Source organism: Cyanistes caeruleus, chromosome 2 (assembly GCF_971803275.1).
Source record: "Cyanistes caeruleus chromosome 2, bCyaCae1.hap1.1, whole genome shotgun sequence".
NCBI classification, from domain to species: Eukaryota; Metazoa; Chordata; class Aves; order Passeriformes; family Paridae; genus Cyanistes; species Cyanistes caeruleus.
This window is the reverse complement of record NC_141702.1, coordinates 47,405,518-47,426,448: the sequence shown is the minus strand read 5'-3', so window position 1 is coordinate 47,426,448 and position 20,931 is coordinate 47,405,518.

Below are 20,931 nucleotides of genomic sequence, written 5' to 3'. Positions count from 1 at the left end.
ATTCCCCAGAGAGTAACGGGGAACTCACTGAAAAGCAGTACATGCACTCTGGGCTGGGAAAGGCTGAGAATTCTGTGCACACAACAAGCATGAGCTACGAGTACAGGAGAATTTTGTGTTCCTCTGAAGATGACATAGAAATCTTGGTCACAAATCTTTACTGTGTACTGATTGAAGGGGGACAGTTATAAAAGCAGTGTATCAGCTAGAAAATTAAACCTGTTAAAAATGAGTGAGAGATTCATTCCTTCGATTGGCTTACTAGCATGTTTAGAAAATATTCCTTTGCTTAGTAGGGTTGGGGTTTTTTCAGTGAATTTCACATTGTGTCGTTTTCATTAACTGGAGCTCCCCCTCAAGGAATAAAATGGGAAACTAGTTTTGCAACACAAGATACAGATTTCTCATTTTGACTAAAAGAGTCATTATATCCCAGCCTGCAAAATCTTAGAGATTTTATTCAGAATATTCCTTCACTTACTGCTGATACATAGTTTGCAAAGCAATTTCATGTAGAAGTTAGACTGTCCTTATATAAAGAAACATAGGCCAGAAAAGGCTAGAAAATTGATTTGAGTGACTTTGGGGATTTAAGTATGATTTTATTCAGCCTCCAATTCTTGTACCGTAAAATATCTGATACCCACACTCTGCAGCAGTAAAAAAAGCCTGTGTTTTGGATCAGCCCTGTTCCTCACCCTTCATCACATCTTAAATGAGAAATGCTAGATGGGTAATTGCAGAGAGCTCTTGGCAGAGCGCCTCTGCAGCAGCCCCACTGCCCACTGTCAGCCAAGTACCACATTCAGAAAATATGATGGGACAGAAAATACCCAGTGTCAAAACAAAGGGACACAGAAGGATAAGTTGCCCACACTCTGGCATGGAGGTCTAGGTCATGGCATCAAAAATGATAAAAGGATCATCAATAATGATGACACTAAGCCTTAAATTTTGCATTTCTTCAAACTTACTTCTCTGATATGGACATTTTTCAGAATAAATAAAGAAGTCCAAATCCAATCAAAATAGCAGTATATATCACACAAAACACAGCACATCACCATTTTGGGGTGCAGAAGAATAACATATATGACAAATGTCATGCACCTGGCTGAATTAATTTTGCAGCATCATTAATAGTATGATGATACCCAGACAGGGAGGGACAAGGGAAAGGAGTGAATAGACAGTACCAAACAACTGTCACTAAGTAGGTGAGCATGAGTGAGGACATCATCATCAGGAATGGGACTTGACTTTGCTCCCTTCTCAGTTCCTCTAGTATGTCCAGTGTCCCTTCACCTTGACTTAGGACAAGTTAAACAGCTATAAAATTATCCTAAACAGAAAAAGATGTCTGTGACTATTAGGATTTGACCAAGATGCTCTCTGCAATACTTTCAGTGGCATTAGAGCTTTCTCTGCCTGTCCACGTTCAGTCACACTGAATAATTATTATGGTATTATTATTAAATAAATATTTGATCTGGCTAAAAAGTTTATCCTAAATAAAAGAACATTTCTGTTGACTAAATACTAGCAGTTTGTGACTATTTCCACCTCCTCACATTGAGTAAAGACAATAGTGGCTATGCCATTCCTATAGGTTGCACCTGACATATTTGCACATTATTTATTCTTTGATTTCTTCTCTGATTTGTGGCAGTTAGTAAGATACTTAATGAGTCCAACCCTCCTGGGAATGAGTACCTAGTTCTTTTAATATTAAAATTATTGTTTTTCCTTGACTTTTTCCTTTTTGTTAATTTATAGTTTTGTTGGGTATTTTCTTAATCTGTACATAGGCTGAGTCTCTGCAATCACTTTGCAGAGAAGAGGGGAACAGAGGGGGAGATGATGGCTGAATATTTGCTTGATATGATCATAGTTAATAAAGCTTATGTCTGACCTGTGAATTATTATAGTACCCTAGACCTATGACAGCAACTTCAGAAATACCATTTTTAAGGTTCTTCAGGGACCCAGTCCCACTCTTAGGGCTCCATGGTACAGTTCAGTATGGTATAAATAGCTGTTAGAATCTGGTTTTAATTTCACTTCTTTCAGGAAGTGAATGAACTCACAAAGTACCTGACACAGTATCTATCACTTGGTTTTCTTTTTAATGTTGTACAGTAGATAAAGAGCAAAATGACACATTATTGGCCCCAGTAATGTCACTTCACCAAAGCCCTTAAAAACTAGTTTTATGCTATTTCTCTTGGAACAGTATTTAGATTTTATATTTTGTAGACCCAGCAGACTGTGCAGATACAGCCTTGCCCTGCACTGGTTGCTCAATCCTGAAACTTTGGAGTCGGGTACTACCTTTTATTCCTCCTAAGCAGCTGAAGTGAATGCTCAGTTATTCAGGAGCCTGGCTGGCAGAGACCTAATAGCAAATCTTTGTAAATTATGCATATTTATTCAACAGCAACTGCAAGACAGACACAGCCAGTGAAACCAGTGAAACCAGTGAAACCAGAGAGTTTCCTGTATCCTACTGTACCTACCTACCTGTTAGTATGGTACAGCTATAGAATCTGATGAGAGAAGAGTGGGTTTTGCATGATTTAAAAAAAATAACATGAGTAGCAACTATTAGAAATGAAATAAGTTGCAGCTAAATGGACAGAAGGGATTTAATTGACTTAATTATGTCAAATTTAGTTAATTATTCTTCAACTGGTGCAAACAAAGCTACTCTTCTATGCAATGCAACAAAATCTGTAGAACTGTAAATAAATACTTATAATTCCTTACTCTCTCAAGAATTACTTTAATGTTAACATGAATCTCCATCACAGCCAAGCCTCAGTCTAGTTTTCAGCTGTAATGGCACCTTTTTTCTACAATCAACTAGCACAAAAACCTCTTCCCTGGCTCTCTAGAAGCTCAAGTCATGGATTTATGACTTTGAGGGGAAAGCAGAAACTATACTGCTCCACAGTTGATAGTGCTTTCCTGCCATACACATTTACTGAGGAAATAAAAAAAATCAATGTTGCTTGTCTTTGCTATATGCTGTGGCCTCTGGGCTATGACCTGGAGCTCCAAATGTTTCAGTCCACACAAGGAGAGCTGGAGGGAAATGGTCAGAAGCTAGGCATGTCTCTACTCACAGCCACATGAACCTATAGCTTATACTTTGAAAGCAGTTCAATTGCAGTAGGATTTTTTTTTTTTTTTCATTTTAAATGTAAATGAAATCCCTCAAGTAAAGGCATCCATGGCTGATCGTAAAACACTCTGACATTAAAACTGTAGAAAACCCCCATACACAGCAACACTCTATATTAGAGAACATTTCTTTTGATTCTTCTTTCTGTCCTGTTAGCTGACTAAACCCTTCTCTTCCTCACTTACACCTTCATTTCCATGGATATGCAATATGTAGACGTTGCAAAGAGTTCACTTATTCTATCATTACATTTATACCCCATCTCCTCATTACTGCTGGTCTCTCTCATTTGTCACAAACAACGTGCAGCTAAGCAAATGCAAGCTTGTAACATCCAGGCTGCATCAGAAATTTCTATTCATGCAAGAAGGAACAATTCTGTGCCCTGTGTCAGCTGGCTATGAGGTTTGCAAAGGCTGTAGTATCATGGGCTGATTAGAAAAGAAACGAAGAATGCAGCAAATGCAATTGGTTTTGCTACTGCTACTCCCACCAAAGAAGGCACTTTTCATTTTTCTCTGTAATGAGAGAGCCTTTCCACTCACAGGTACATTAAGAAAGAATGTGTGCATAGGGGGGTCCCCACTGTGCAGTTACCCTGATGTTTTCAGGATTTTTCAGATGGTTTCTGCTGAATTAGATGCATAAAGGAAGAACTAATCCTGCTGAATCAGGAAATGAGACAATGGGGATACTCCGTATGATTCCCATTAACTTTATATTATAGTTTGCAAAGGCTACAGCTCTGAATATTTGATACTTGTGTAAGTCCAACTGAAATCGATGGGAATTTGGTGTACAAGTTCAAACAAACTGCATAGGGAATGTGGAAGATCCAGATGACCAGAAAAAGAACGTTTTCTATATTATTCAGATATTTAGAGTCTGTATCACAGTGCTCTGATTATTGAATTATTGAGGTTTCTGAGTAAGGCTGAGAAACAATTTACAACCATATTCTCTAATATACCTTATGCTTTGGGTGTTACACCATTAAAATTTAGAAACACAAGGAAAAAGTTCTATTAATAGAGCAGCAAAGTTCATTTTAACAGTGATCCATATGCTTCAATACCACGTAACTCTCCATATTGTTAACCTAACTAGTGGCATCAGTTTGTTTTGTTGAATAAATAGATTAATTAATCTAGGAGAGGCATCCCCATTATCTTCCATTCTCTGCACAAAAAAAGACCAATCATGATGTGCACTTATATTAAATTTTGTCGGTAAAATATACTTGCTTGATATTGTAGGCATTTGCATTTTATATACTTCAGTTGCCATCTGCTACTGGTAATTTTATCATTCAATAAATAACACTAAAGAGATCAACATTAATGAAGATTAGAGAAATTTTTAATATAATGAATAATTTTGGTTTATTTCTGTGAACTGCTACTACTGCATCCAGCAATAAAAAGGATAATCCATTAAAACTAGAGCACAGTACTGAAAGCTGTTGTATGTCATGTCCACTGACACAGTGGATGACCAAAGGGGATTGCAGATTCCCAGACTGTTGACTTTCTCTACCCTTTACTGAGGAGTTATGTGTGAATTATGCTATAGATAGATGGGACTACTCCAGAGAGGCTGAGATTGCAGGCTAGCCTAGCAGAAGTTTCAGAAGGCATTCATAACTTGGATAACCACAATGTCTCCAGTAGGGCAGGAGAAACCTAGGCATGACTAAACTCTTTCATAGAATGAAGGCTAAAGATCCCAACAAATAAGAATGTCTCTTAGGGAGAGTGTTTCAGGCCTGCTGAATAGTTCAGTCAGCTTGACTACTACTACCAGTTTAAATACAAGCATTTGATTACAGGCTTCTCTTAGTAAATATATGCTGAGACATGTTTTTATGTATCTCTTTGCTAACTAAGATTTTAATTTGATTTTTTTCCTCAACCTATCTTAGAACAAAAAATCTTTATTAAAGTTTAAAACATACACTGGGTTTGATCCTGTTTTCTGAGGTATAGCCCAGATTTTTTCTGAAGTGTGATCAAAAAATATTCTCTTAGCAAATTCGAAACTAGCTTAATCCCAAAATTCAGAGCTCAGTTGTCCCCAGTAAATTCCAGAGTGCCAAGGTCTGTATGTCCATGCTCGCATCTTCTACACTGAACATCATTTGTAATTCAAATCCTGGATCCAGGAAAAGTGACAGAGACACAGAAGCAGTTGTGCTGTATCCGACTAATAAGTAAGAAGAATTAATGATAAAATTATATTATATATATAAAATTATTATATATATCCTGTGGATCGGACCAGCTATTCATTTGCCAAGTGTTTTTCACATTGCTATATCAACAGGAGATGCTGCTTAGAGAGAGACGTCATGAGCATAGCCTTATCCACTGCTTGTTTTGTTCATCCCTAGCATCCATGGTCACTGGGGATATTTGAGGGCACATCCTCTTTCTTTGCTATCTGTTTATGGACATATTGTGAATGGATTTGTCTAATCCCTGTTTGAATTTCCTGATATGGTCTGTATTCCTCAACCCCTTTCAGCAACAACATCCAGTACTATTATCAGTTATTGCAGGTGGGTTCGATTTCTAGGGTTCACTTAGTCCAACTTCCTGTGCATTTTATGGTTAACTTCAATGTTAGACCAGTTTTCTCAGGCCCTTGTCCACTTCAGCTTTGGAACTCTCCAAAGATGGAGATTCTACATCTCTGAGCAACATGTTCCTGTATTTAACCATGCTCTTTGCCAAAAAATATTTTCCCAACTGGAATTTCTCTTGCTTCTCTTTCTTCATTTTATTTTGTCAATCTTTCTCTTATATGTATATATATATTTTTTTTCTATACACTGTGTAAAAACTTCTTCTTTTATTTGTTTTAAAATTATCTCCTCCTGGATTCAGAAATTTTCTTCTGTAGTAGAGGCATAGGGAAAGGAGTGCCATGAGTCTATTTTTGCATTGTAAGTGAAATTTTCACAAAAGCAAGAGGATTTTTCTCCCTTGTGTTAAATGCAGTGAAGTGGTCTTTGCTTCTGTTGAGGTGGAAATTTGACTCTATCTCAATTTTTGGATTATCTATAATCCAAGATGAACTATGACAGGAAAATTAAATATGTAACAAGTGATTTATTCCTGATTGGATGCAACTGATTTCTTTAAAATAATTAATTCAAAAATCAAGTACAGGAATGTGTAACACTAAAACCCTTTGTGTGAATGTCCTTCTTTTGAACAAATCCTGAACAACTTGTGTTTGGAGAAAGTACAGAACACTTAAAAAAGACTTTAAATCTGGTTATTATATGGTTCAGTATTTGATGGTCAGCTGTCTTGGACAAGGGTAGCTATTCCCATAACAGGTGAGTCTACATCAGCATCCTATCCATGCTTTATTTTGCTTGAAATGTTTACAATTTGAATAAGCTCCTCCTTGAGAAGAAATTTCCTATTATTTTTTCTCACTCACCCTGTAAGTGCTGTCTTTTAGTAAAAGACATGCTACATAATTGTTTGTCAATGAAGTGGGGTTTTCCCATTGATTGATGCCATCCTACTATAAACTGATAAGAACAATTCCTCATCCATTCTGATGTCTTCAGAGGTAAATAATTTGCCACGTCAACTGCTGCTCTAAATAATCCTTGGTTTATGAGCTTCTAAACTCTGTGGACTGAGGCACCATTTCCACAGTATAATTCTAAAATAAAACATAATAAAATATTTGTCATTGTCTTGAGTAAATGATGACCTCTCAGGCATGTGTTTCTAAGACACAGCAGAGGAAAGATTAAACACAAACAATAAACACAGACAATTTTAAGTACAGTGCAACAATAATGCAAAATTCTGTGTTGCCATTCTTTCCAGTGGCAAAGAACAAAGGAAAAAAATATACATGAAGTGATGTGCTGCAGGAAGTGTGCCTAGATTTTGGCTCACATGTCAAGCCAAGATGGAAGGAGCATAATGGCAGTAATCATCAAGAAATTCTGCTGGGATGCATGCAGCACAAGCAGGTGCTGAAGTCCTGTGTGTACTAGGGGCTACTTGGGATTACTGTGCCTGTGGTGGGTATTGAGGGAGAAGCAGCTCCAGCACTTTCAGGTGTCCAGAAGCCATTGGTCTCTTGAGCCCAAGCACAATTTCCTACCTCAGTCTGTGCTGGCAGCAAAGTCCAAGTCCATGACAGACAAGGCTGGGTAGATGTGTGATGACTATGGTGACTCTCTGAATTCCCAGCACTCATTGCTCTGGTGTTCCAGGTTCTGCCCCTATGATCTCTGCTGTAGCTGAAGTGCCTGGCTTCTCCTAGGCTACATGTGATGCTCAGAACCTGACACCTGCTAAAGTGTTTGGCTACTGGCCGGTTCAAAGAGTACTGATGGTGCTGTGGACCCCCAGCCTAGTCTTGCTGTCCCATCCCTTTGGATGTCTCATTCTGGCTCTCAGCTCACAGTCTGGCTGTCTTCTATGTTTCCATTGCTTGCACTAATGTATGTGGGATGAACACAGGCATCTCCATCCAGTGTGTTTTGTCCCCTGTGCTAACATCTGAGTGAATCCAGAGGGCTGTACTCAGGATATCCTGCATTTTCTTCTTCTGAATTTATGCCATTTTGGGGATAAAAAGATCTCTACCGGACAATGCCTATCTTTTACTAATTCTTAGCTATTTCCCGGCCCTTTGGTCTCCACAAAATTGTTTTGGCAGTGAATGGCCTCTGCAATTTTCACTAAACAAAAAGATCAAATTTTTTTCTCAGTAGTCTGAAGACAAGATGGCTATTGCCCTCAGTGAGCTAATTTTCCTGAACCCAGCTGAAGGATGAAGCCAGATATTCAGACTCAGGTGTAAAGGAACAAAGCCATCCCCACTATTTCTTACAGTTCATTTTAGTTAAGTTAGCTCCCATTGGAGGCATGAAAGCAGATGACAGCAGCTATTATCCTGCTTTGTTCTGATTATTTCTGGCTTGCTCTAAAAGCAATTTACTATAGAATAACCCATGTTAGAAGCTGTGGCTCTGAAATTCTACACAAAGCAAGTACAGCTTGAGCATCCTTCCTTCATTGTCCTGACAAAGAGTCCTCTCCTATGTTGAGGAGAATGGATTTGTCCCAGTGCTCTTTCAGCACTTGGTCTGTCTGCTAAAACAGCCAATGAGGTTGCCACTGGTAACAGTGTTTTATTTTGAATACAGAATGGTATTTTTTTCTATGTCTAAATGTCTGGCAAGTCTATTAATTGTGTGTGTTCCAGAAAGAAGTTGAAGAGATGTAGTTGTAACACTTAACAACCAAATAGTCATTCATTATTAAAAATAAAAAAACCTAAAAAAACAACCAAAAACAACCAAAACCAAAACAACATCTTGAAAAATTAGTTCCATGCTTAACACTAGAATAGTCTTTATTTTTTTAAAATCCATTTGACTGGAACATTGTTAGGATGAGAAACACAATTTAGAGCTACACAGGCAGTTTCAAGGTAGATTAAGTGTTGTAAAATTTTTCACTTTACAATTCTTTCACTAAAATCAAAGGGGCTGTGCCAGTTAAGGATGAGTCAAGGATTTGCCTCATTTTCTATTAAAATGCCAAGCCACAAATCAAACAGGAAAGTACTGGTGCTGCTTAAGCTAATCAAATGGCCATGTGAAGGCTGAAGTCACCTGAAATGATCCAATAGGCTCCCTTAGCCCAGTGTAGCTGAGCTCAGTCACCTCAAGCAGAATCCCAATGGTGTTGGAAGGCTAATCTATGTGTAGGCTGTCCAAACCACTTACAAGGAAGAGAAAATGAGCAATAATGAGAAATATTGCACCTACTTCAGGAGTTCATTTGGATAATGGTGAGTCAAGAGTGAACAAAAAGCAAAAGTAAATACATAACCTGAACAGCCTAAGGGACTATGTGTTTTAAATTCTGAGGATAAGGTGCATACTCTTGGGCAGATCATTTGACTCTTGAATTGAACTCTGAGACATTTAACAGGCAGATGCATTCTTTCCATTCCCAAAAGAATCAGTGAATATTTATTCCTTATGCCATCTTCACTGAAAACCGTTCAAACATTTGCAGCAGAACTCCATCACAGAGCCAGATGAATCAAAATATAATAAAAGGCAATTTTTCTAGAGATCCACCCAGAGACCCAAGAGTTTTCCTGTTGGCAAAAGTAGTGATGTGTGGCATTTGGACTCTGCCAAGCTCATGCCCTGTGAAAGATGACAGACAACAAACTCAGAGATTGTGAACAATGAGGAGACAAGGCAAGAAAACAGCATTTGCTGCCTTCCTCAAAGCCAGAAATTGTCTTTACCATTTTTTGCCATCTGCACTTTATGTTATTGGAGTTTTTTGTTCCTCAGTAATATAAGGGCAGGTTTATCCTATATGTCAAAAAGTGTTAGGCTCAGGATTGCTTCCTCAGCTATTGTAAATAAAAAACTTGGTTAATCTTCTGAGAATAAGGGAAAATGTGTAGTGTGTAGTGATAGGGAACCTTTTAGGAGGCAAACACAAAAAAAAAGAAGCTGCATTTATTATTATTATTGTAAAACAAAAGTAAGCAACTCACCAGCTCAGACTGAGTACTTTATGTACAAGGGATTAAAGTAAGATCACATTAGGTTAATTACAAAGTAATGACATAGTTTTGGTATGGAATTGACTGGTTAAGGATATTCAGTAATTTATCCTGTGGGTTCAAGGTTTACCTTTGACAAAACTCAGTTCTCATGACAAACAACATTCAACCTGGGATTAACACAAACCAGTTTATTTCTATTTTCCTGGCTTTACAAATGTCCAGGCATATATTTGAGCATGTTCATGCTTTAAGGAACAGAGAATTCTTAAGAGGCCTAGGTATTTTTCATTGGAAAGTGGTACTTGAAGAAATGTATAGAAAAGTCACAGGTAAGGAGAAAAATATCTTTGGGAAACATGCAAGTAAACTGGAATGCTACCCTAGCTTCCATCATAGAAAGTTTGTTAAAACATCATTTTATGTAATTATCCCAAATACTACCTAATGGGAGGGTCTTTGAACATCATCCTTGAAGGGAAGTTTGTCTCCCTTCTAGAAGGATAGACATGGGACTATCTGTACACACCTGTTGTGTCAGTGAACAGCTGGATGATGGAGAACCTTGCACCTACCTTACAGCTGCAAAACATCAGGTCATGAAGTTGAATGGTATTACACTGGCAGAGAACTGCAGTAATGTAAGTTGCAGAAAATGTAGTGATCAGTGCTACATCCTCAGAATTAAGGATTGAATCACAGTCATAGAATCACAGAAAATTTGGGGTTGGAAAGGATATTAAAAATCATCTAGTTCCAAGCTCCCTGCATGGGCAGTAACACCTTCAACTAGACCAGGCTGCTAAAATCCCCATCATCCAACCTTGCTGTGAACACTTCCATGGATGGGGCATCCACCACTTCTCTGGGAAATCTGTTACAGCAGCTCACCACCCTTGTAGTAAAGAGTTTCTTTGCAATGTCTAATCTAAGCATAATGTCTTTCAGCTTGAAGTCTTTCGCCCTTGTTTTATCACTACATGCCCTGGTAAAAAGTCCCTCTCTAGCTCTCTGTTATGCTTCCTTTAGGTACTGGAATGATGTTATAAGGTCTCCCTGGAGTTTTCTCTTCTCCAGGCTGAACAAGCCCACCTCTCCCAGTCTGCCTTCATAGAAGAGGTACTCCAGGCCTCTGATCATCTTTGTGGCCTTTTGCATCTGCTCCAGAAGTTCCATACCCTTTTGCTGAGGGGTCCAGAGCTGATACATTACTCCAGGAGAGCAGATTAGAGTGGGAGAATCACCTCCCTCACACTGCTGGCCACATTTCTTTTGGTGCAGCCCAGGACACAGTTGACTTTCTGGGCTGCAAGTGCACATTGCCAGGTTGTGTTGAGCTTCTCATCCACTAGTCCTTTTCATGCATGATATATGAAAAGTGTTGTCTGAGCTGATGAATTGCATTTACATATTTTAAAGCACTAGTAAATATATGTACTAATATATATATATATCAGTATCAGAGGAAGTCAAAATGTCTCAGTCCACTTCCTCAGCCCCATTCTTTTTTTTGTGGCTCTCACAGGGAAGAAACCCAGACATTCAGACCAGGGAGGGAATGCTGCTGATTGCTGCAAGGGAAAATGGGCCAGCAGTCTGTGTCATGCACCCACTGTTTAGGTGAAATACAGACATAATGATCCCTGTGCTTCTTTCCTTCACTAAAAGCTTGAGCTAGCTCTATTTCTTGCTGAAATAACTCCAATGAGACTCACCTTTCATGAAAAAAATTGTTTATCAGAATAAAGAATCCAGTCTTGATGTTGTCAGTGAAATTGCTGCAGACTTAGTTTGATGTAAGTGGGACCAGAAATTGGGGTATAATAATTTGAAAATATTTTGAGGGTGTTATTTTACCCAGAATTCGTTTATCAGTGTCACTTGGTGTGTTATTTATTCACCACACATTATACTGCAGTTTCCTGACCAGACTGTGACATTTTGCAGCGTCCTTTCAGCATTATTGTCAAAATTGTCTAAACTAAAAGCTAAAACTTTAAAATAATTGATTTTGCTTTAGTCCTATCTTTGTCTCTGGAATATTTCCAAAATCTATAACAGACTGAAATAAGTCAAAATTGCCTTCTCTAAATTTCAAAAGCAATGGAGAAGAAAAGGAAAAAAAAAAGCTTTTGGAGAAAAGCTTAGCAAGTCAATCGAAAAAAAAAAAGTACAGTCTAAAGAAGTGGTTGCATGGTCTAGGGAAAAGAAATCACTAGCAGAATCTTATGGAAGACATTGACTTCAAGGTCAGAATTGTCACTAATGACAACAAAGAGAAAAAAAAATGTTCCTTCCTCCAAATGAAAAAGAAAGGAGAATTTTTGTAATTTGCTGCTTGGAATTGCTTTAAAAAATATCCCAGCCAAACAAAATACATCACTGTGTGCCCCACTGGCATGAAATTTTTTGCTTAATTGTGTTGTCAAGTCAGTTAAAAATGTCCCCTGCAATGGATGGGGAAGCAACATAATAAACTCATAGTATGACTTTTCTGAAGCAAAACCTGCAAAGAGAGGCTTTGTGCACAAGGGACCTTTATTTAGGCTTGATTCTGCCTTAACTAAAAACTAATACTAAACATTGTGCATTAACACAGTAAGTAAAAAGTAAACACCCTAAATACAATATATTCTTTTTCTATGTCTCTGCTAGTAATTTAATCAAGTTCAGGACTGTTCTGTGGCATTGAAATCAATGGGAAGAGTACAGCACATGTTCATAACATAAAATTACCTTAGCCTTCCAAACCGGATGGCCACATCCAAATTGCCTATTGGAAAAGATCCATAATCATACTCAAATCTGACCCATGGATCTGCTTGAATTTTTGGGACCTCTATAATTGTCTTTCTAAGGAAAACTTTTATGTCTCAGGATTTGAGACAGCCACCCTCTTCAGTGACTTTTTGGTATAATATCAGGTTGCATGATAAATGAGGGCTGTCTGCAGGTACCCAGTTTGATGGAAAGCCACATACAGCTAATAAAAAAGCTCTGAAGGACCTCTAAGATAGGTGCTCTGCCTGGCTGGAACCTGTAGCCTGCTCCTGAAAGCTGGTATTAACTGTAGTTTCTCCTGAATCTCTCCTTCAAGGTATGTCTGGAGCCGCCTTTCTCCATCTGTATGGTAGTTTAATAGGTAAATTTTTCAGTGTGCAACTGTGAACTAAATGTTCCTTTCCTCAGGCTCTCCCTTAACATGTGGTTATCCTACTGACTCCTAACAGAGCTTCTTGGGACTTTCACAACAGATTCCCTGATATTTGACCCTTAAATAACTGTAAACATTGTGCTTATTTTATTCTATTGGCTTCAACACAGAGTTAATTCCTTTGAGATTTGCTGTATTATAAATGCTACAAAAGTAAAAAAAGGTAACTTGTGCAGCCATTGAAAATTATTCCCTTGATAAACCAAAATCAGCAACAGGACTTAAATATTATTTTAAATTACAGCCCTTAGGCCCCAATTTGATATGTCCTAAGCATGTGATGTTGAGAAGAATGCTATTAATAGATATATAGAAATATTTCCAAGCCAGGAAAACGAATTCAGCATGCTAAAAAAATACATATATGCAAATGATTGAATTACTTTTACAAAAGGAGTAACAAAGCACACATGACATTTCATTGTTATGAATGACCTATAAGTCATAATTGCAAGAAGTATCATGAAAATATGCTGCTTCCTACTTAGTCACTTACAGTTTGTTTCCTTTGCTATTCTCTTTGTGAAAATGACCACATGACCACAGAATGCATTTTGTCCTATATGTTTCTCACACTGGAGAAACATACTTCATTAGATTCTAGTCTTGCATTGTTTTTAGCACACACATTTATAGCTATTTACCCCAAATTTATAAAAATAAGTTTCTTCTGCATCATATACATAAATATTAATAGTAAATACATGAACAGTTTAGATTTGGCAAGTAAGCTGCAAAATATATTGGTATCTTTTAAATGTTATTACTTTGTTGAGATCATAAAGACTTGGGAGGTGAGGGGAAATATCTATGTTTGTTTCTATTTGCCTCAGAATGAAATTTCCAGCTAACATGGTGGGAGACATGCTCTCAAAATGGGAAGAGGATGTAACAGATGTAGTGGCATCTGCTTGCACTTTTGGAACCTTAACTAAAAATGTTCTGAGGAACAATTTTTCTCATCCTTCACAGTGAGCATCAACTTAACTACCCATTGATAATGTTTCAAATGTCAACATCTTTCTTTCACTGCTTATTAGAGACAGAAGAGGAATGACTGCAATATACCATCAAATTTCTCCAAACCCCAGGCTGGAAAAAGCTTTAAAATACTTACCAATGATATTCTGCTTTTGCAAGCTGAAGTTGAGCCAATAACACATGAAGGTCAGAATGAGGACTGGGCTCAGGACCTTAAACATTATTTTGGAGGGTGGGGTACATATTCATGAGATCATGAATATTCATCTGATCATATGTAAGCATGAGGTGTGGAGAAATATTTTTTTTTATGAAAGAAGTTTTTTATATTATAAATAGCAAATGCTCTTAATTACTGACATAGTTAATTCTCACATAAGGACAAATTCCCTCAAGCAGATCTGTGGAAGCAAATATTTTTCAACTATTGTTATAGATGGAAGAAAAAATACCAAAGCTGCTGGTTTTTTGTTTTGGTTGGCTGGTTGGGTTTTTTTCTTCATTTTGGGGCTATTTTCTACTTACCTTCCTTTATTCCTGCTTCTTTCTCTCTCTCTTTCTCTCTCTCAAAAGAGCTAGGAATCCAATCAATTTGCAACCCCATTATTATGAAACACAAATAAAAGTCCTTTGTTTTTATTCTACATATCTCTTAACAGGAAAAGTACTGCTAGAAGTACACTTCAAACACTCTCTTGCAACAGCTTCTTTCACAGCTTTTCCTTCCTATTCCAAGGCCATTATGTAAATCATGGAACTGTGTTAGATAGGAGAGTTGTGATGAATACAGCTCTGTAGAGGTTCTCTTAAGATGGCTTCCAGACAAAATTCCTAACATTGTCAAAAAATGTGGGGACATCATATACCAAATAATATCAGTGTGCACATGTTAGAAGATAGTGATGGATGCATTGAGATTGGGGGATGAAATGCTGCATGATGGGGTGGCCACTGAGAATGCATGATAAAAGAAAATAGGGCTGAGGAAAGTGTTTGCAGCCACACTGATAGAATTCCTCTCTCAGGATGCACCATAGGTTGTTCCCTACTTCTAAATGAAGTGTTTAGTATCATCCCTTGGTGCTATATCATGGATACAAACAAGTTTTTATGGCCTGTAATCCTCGCATTTGAACACATCCCAGGAGCAATCTAGCAAAGTAGTTCAAATGTGTCAGCATTTTATCTGTCATGGTGCTATGGTATTAAGTAGAAGGAAACCAGGGCAGTGATCATCCCCCTGAAAGGAAGTTGTAGCAAGGCAGGGTCATCTCTTCTCACAGGTAACAAGTGGCATAACTACAGGAAATTGGTTTAAGTTGTATTAGGGGATGTTTGGATTGGATATTAGAAAAAATGTGTTTACTGAAAAGATGGTGAGACATTGGAAAGGGCTTCCCAGGGAAGTGGTAGAATAATCATCCCTGGAAATCATGAAATCATATAATCATTAAAGTTGGAAAAGACATCCAAGATCATTAAGCCCAATCTTTGACCTAACACCACCATGTCACATAAACCATGGCACTAAATGTCATGTCCAGTCATTTCTTAAACACTTCTAGAGATGGTGACTCTAACACCTCCCTGGGAAACACATTCCAATGTTCTTCTCTTTTGGAAGATTGTTGTCAGCTTGTTGTCTGTACTGCTTCAAGAGTCATCAAGGACAGATGTACAGTCAGTTTTTCCTGTGTCCATACTGAACATTGAAACAGATTCCAAAAATATTAAGAACACACCACACCTTAAAATTGTATTTGTTTTGTCTTCAGAGGCAATGGAACTCAATATTTTTCTTCTAAAAAAGCACCAAGAAATGTAACTCAATGTGTTTGTCTTCTCTTGAAAAATGTCGGATTTTTCCACAAGTCTTTATCAGTCTTTGGAAACTCCTTGAACTTAAGACAGTGTAGAGAATCTGTCAGCTGTCCAAAGTGCAGGAAGTTCATTGGGTGGATTCTCCTACATGGCAAATTTATTATCTCTTCAAGCCCCAAATCTGGAAACATTTGTTGTCGCACTATATTGGGAACAGTGAAGCAGTACGACATGACTCTCTTTGCTGCATTGTCCAAGAGAGCAAAGTTTATTATTCTTAATCTACTTTTATACACATGTTCGAGAGGGTCCAAGAGGTAAAACTCTCATTGGTCATTAAAGTACACATCACCATCACTGACTAAGTGGAACAACACCCCTTGACTAAACAACACCTGCAGATCACTGTCCTTTACCAAGGATTGTTTGGATTCCTTCTTATGCTTTCCCAGGCCAGAGTGAGAAACCTGTGTGACTTAGTTTCATACAGGCTCTGTTCTCTGCTTGCTTTTTGCATTTGGTATCCACAATTTGCCTCCTTAGCTTTTTGTTAAAGAAATCTGTAGCTACTTCTTTCCCACACCTGGAACAGAAAGTAGTCAGATGCAGCTTTATGTGTCCATCTTATGGTTCATAAATGCAGTTCACAACATTGTGAATGCTGAATACTAACGTCTTGGTATGTTTAATCATTACCACCTAAAAATCTGAATCAAGGGACACTTCATAACCAGACTTAAATCCTGCTTTAATTCAGGACTCCATGAAGAATAAAGCAGTGGAGAACTAGGCTATCAGGTAATGTATGACAGAGTAACCTTAAGTTTTCATCTTGTCCATGACAGACCATTAAATGCTTGAGTTGAAAAAATATATGAGATTTAGTTCTGTTATTTGCTCTTCTTGTTGGAACTAAAGTCTTTGGTTTCTGCTATATTTTGCTATTAAAGTCTAGGTCTCTTGGGAAACTCAAGATATATTTGGAACTGCTAAAACTTTTGACATAAATACAGTAGCAGAAATAACTACTCAGCTCACTCAAAATAGGTTTGACTATTTAAGTAAACTGCAGTGAAACTAAGTTGTTTGGGAATCATTTTGAATGTAATTTGCCCAGATCTTCAGCTGATATAATTAGCTGAGGTGCTAAACCAGTTGTTTGTGCAGACAGCTAGACTTAAGTTAACCACCATTTGAAGAAAAGAAGAAAAAAGATGCTTGATAGAAGCCACCTGAATCCTAGAATTAAAGAAGTCATACTTGGGCCCTGAACCAACTTTCTTCCTCTGCCTCTCTCATGGGCTCAATGTAATTTTTGTCTTGCCTTTTCTCCTCAGGCAGGAAGTATCATGGAAAATAAAATACAGACATGGCTGCTTACCAGGAGACTTTGGAATTTGTGACTCTGGAAAGAGTGAGAGACCACACTTGAGGTCAGAGATATGAAAGAATCAGGTGAGATTTAGAGTCTGGCTACATGTAAAGCACAGCTAGTCACAACATCTCAGATGTGATCTTGCTAAAGCACACCCATTCCTTGTCACTCCTGATCATTTTAGAGAGCAACACTTTGATTAGTCTTGCACCACTACATTTACTTTTTCTCTTTTTTTTAACTGTAGTCTAATAGACACTGACTATTACTGTAATATACTATGAGTACTCAGCAGATCCGACTCACCACATAGCTCCTCTCTTTGGAGAGCACAGGTCCCAACAGTCTTCTCGCTGGTAAAGCACTGAGGCACTTCCCACACATCTGTCTGTCTGACCTTTGTCCACAATGGCCTTCTGGTGGGTGTATCAAAGGACAGATGGACCTGCACAGAAACCCAGGAAGGGACTGCAGAGATGAGGACTGTGCATTAAGTAGACCCTTTTCTTGATCCAGGTGTCTTGCTTTTAGGGTGTACAGTCAAACCTGGAGATAGAAAAGGGTTGTAAGGTCAAGTAAGATAGATTGCGGCCATGCCAGCTGTCAGACAGCCTTCCAAGATGCCTGTTATTTAACCCTGATATTGAATATATTATGGTCTAAAACTCATTACAAAGCAAATGAAATGCCATGGGCTATTTAATGGGGAATAAATATGTGGCAGTGAATTTCTCCTTTATTTTTTTTAGCTTCCTCCTAGATCACTCCAGTGACAAGAAACATGTTTCATCCTGCTCTTCAAATGCTTTGCTCTACCAGACACCACCTGCATGAATACGATATTCCTAAAGAAATCTGTTTACTGAGTGGGATGAGGTAAGGAAACAGGAATATTAAGAGATGTGTGTTCAGCCAGCACATTAACACTGATGGCTCCAAGAAAAATGATGGCAGAAAGGTGTGGAGAAGAATCTTATTTTACCAAAGGCAGTGTTGCATGTAAAAGAACAAAATATGTACAGTATATATAAATGCAGTATTTTCATCTGGAAAAAATATGACAAATTCTTACAAACTACCAATAAACCACAGGCCATAAAATTGTAAATTTATGTGGTTTCTAGATTGCAGTATTGAGTCAGTGCTTTAGAATGGATATTTTGGTATTTGGAAGAGATAATGACTTTTTTCTTTTTTCTGAGTGGTATTCCTGGAAAAAAAAAAAATCACTGATGCATAAAAAGTTCTAAATTATGACCTTTTTTGACTAAATTTAAGAGAAGTACCAGGAAATCTTTGCTCATCTTTGTTTCTGTTCTTTGACACCCAGGTTTGTTGTGCTGCAAAGAAATGTTGTGGTACATTGCACCTGTAATATATCCACCCTAACAACAGATGAGGAGACAAGGAACATTCATGACTTTGCAATAATGAGATTGCTGATCCACAACCTGCTGGCAATTTCTGTACAGAGGAAAGAAAGTCAAATAGAACTGCCAAGGACTTCATCTCCATACTGATAACTGCACATCTCTTCAGATGCATCCATCTTCAGATCACTCTTTCTGTTATTAAAACCTTTATTGTTATGGCTAAAGTAGTGGCAAGTGGTCTTGTCCTCTGGGCAGTGAACTATCTATAGACTCCATAACTCCTTTTATTTTATCTGATTTTATTCATTGACATTTTTTTTAATTGCCAAAAGTCAGTTATATAGGATATTCAAACTGGTAAGTACCAATTCAATTCTAAGAGAAATTTTCCCATTTAACTTTGTTTTCTAATTGATACAAATAATTATTGGGATGTTGCTTTATATCAATTAGTCTCCAAAGATTAGGGTCAGTTTATACTGAAGTTTATAGTGAACCTACCATTGTCAAATTAAAATAGTGTTTATACAGTGCCTCATAACAGTACAAATTAGATTTAAATTGTATTTAAATTGGAACATTTTTCTTTTGCAGACATACCTTTATTTAATAACACTACACATGGTACACCAATACACAAAAACTAGCACTGATGAGACGTTTGTGTAGATGACCAGTGCTCACTGGTTTTTGCTTGCTTGAGAGATCAAGGGTTAATGAAGGAACCAGGAGGAAGAATGAATCATGCAGGAACTAGAATGTCCTATCAGCTGTCACCTGCTAAGCTACTGAGACACGGAAGAAACAAGCAAGTGATTTATAGGTTATAGCAGTTCAAGACTCACTCTTCAGGATTTGCTATTACAGGAGAACTATTATAATCTTCACCATGCTCATCCATGTCCTGCAATGCTCCCCATCTGGGGACTTCCTACCAGCAGACTGCTTCCTGCTCCTCGTTTGGGGACTTACTTTTGCAGACTGCTTTCCACTAGCATGGCACAAGTTTCTCACCACATATTGAAAATAAACCCTTACCTGTCTATGTCCATACCCATTTTTGTAAATTATACTGTGGTTAAGAATGAAAACATTTAGCCCTAGCAATTTGCAAGCACACTAACATAGAGCTATTAAAGCACAATTGATATGTTGAGAAGGCCAGCTGATACTTTTTACAAGTTTGCCTTCCACTCAGCTTTGGTATTTAGCTTAGAAGTAGATAGGATAAAACAAAGTAAAGCAGACATGAGTATGTTACAAGTACTGTGCTTGATATGGAGGCCTGTGTCTCTAGGAAATATATTGTGATGGACGGCTATTTTTATAACCTATCTTTTTTGAATGTCATTTGAATGTCATAAATATCTGTCAGATTTCCTAAAAAAAAAGTCTTTCTTCAGACATTACCAGGTACAGAGAATATCATTCAGTTGTCTCACTGAAAGCAAACATAATTTAAACTGATCTGTCTTTGCAAACAATGAGCACTGAAAAACTCTATATACCAGGCACTCTAGCAGTCACCAATAAATGTTATTTAAACTAAAAAAGATAATGTGAGACATCTAAGTTCTTCTAAAGGTGAATGTGTACCATTTTCTTTAGGTCTGTTAAAACCTTCAATACAAATAGGAAAAGTTAATTACTTTGCTCTCATTATACTATACCTACTATTGCAGTTTTCTAATCCACCTTCCTACTCCTAACAACTCTTTAAAAAGTAAGATTCTAAAAGAAAATATTTGAATATTGATGCTTCTAGCCATTTACTTAAAGACAAGCATTAGAACTATTGAATTATGCCACTTTCAATAAAACCTGAATTTGCATTTCTGTGCTGTGCACTGAAGACAAGAGTTTTCCAGGCTATCAAACTGCCAGGAATGCAACTTCAGAGGCAACCAGTTTGAGGCAATTGCACGAGACATTCAGTGGGTGGGTGCATCTGCCCCAGGCACAACATGATACAGAAGAGCTATATTTACACACATAACATAGACCTGAAGACACTGCACAGAAAAATGACAGGCATGTAAAAGAATATACAGGCCTACTACTACTTAAAATGAAATCATTGCCATGTGTTACTATCAGCATGAGCATTCAGGAGCAGGGCAAGTTCCCCCACCCCCCAGACTACTGTATAACACTTAAAAAAAGCCACTATTAGTCTTAGAACTTTCTAGTAGCAATTAAGGAAGAATATTCAGCAGACTACCCTCTTGAAATTCAAAAGCAGTTAGTAGATAGCAATACTGTCAGTGCTTATTGCACAAATAAGCAATCTGAATCTGAGCAAATATGAACCTCATAATTAATTTTCTATTAAGTTCTCTTTATCTATGTTTTCTTTAATGATTTTGACATTCTGCATTAAGTGATTTCATTAGTAAAGTATCTGCATGAT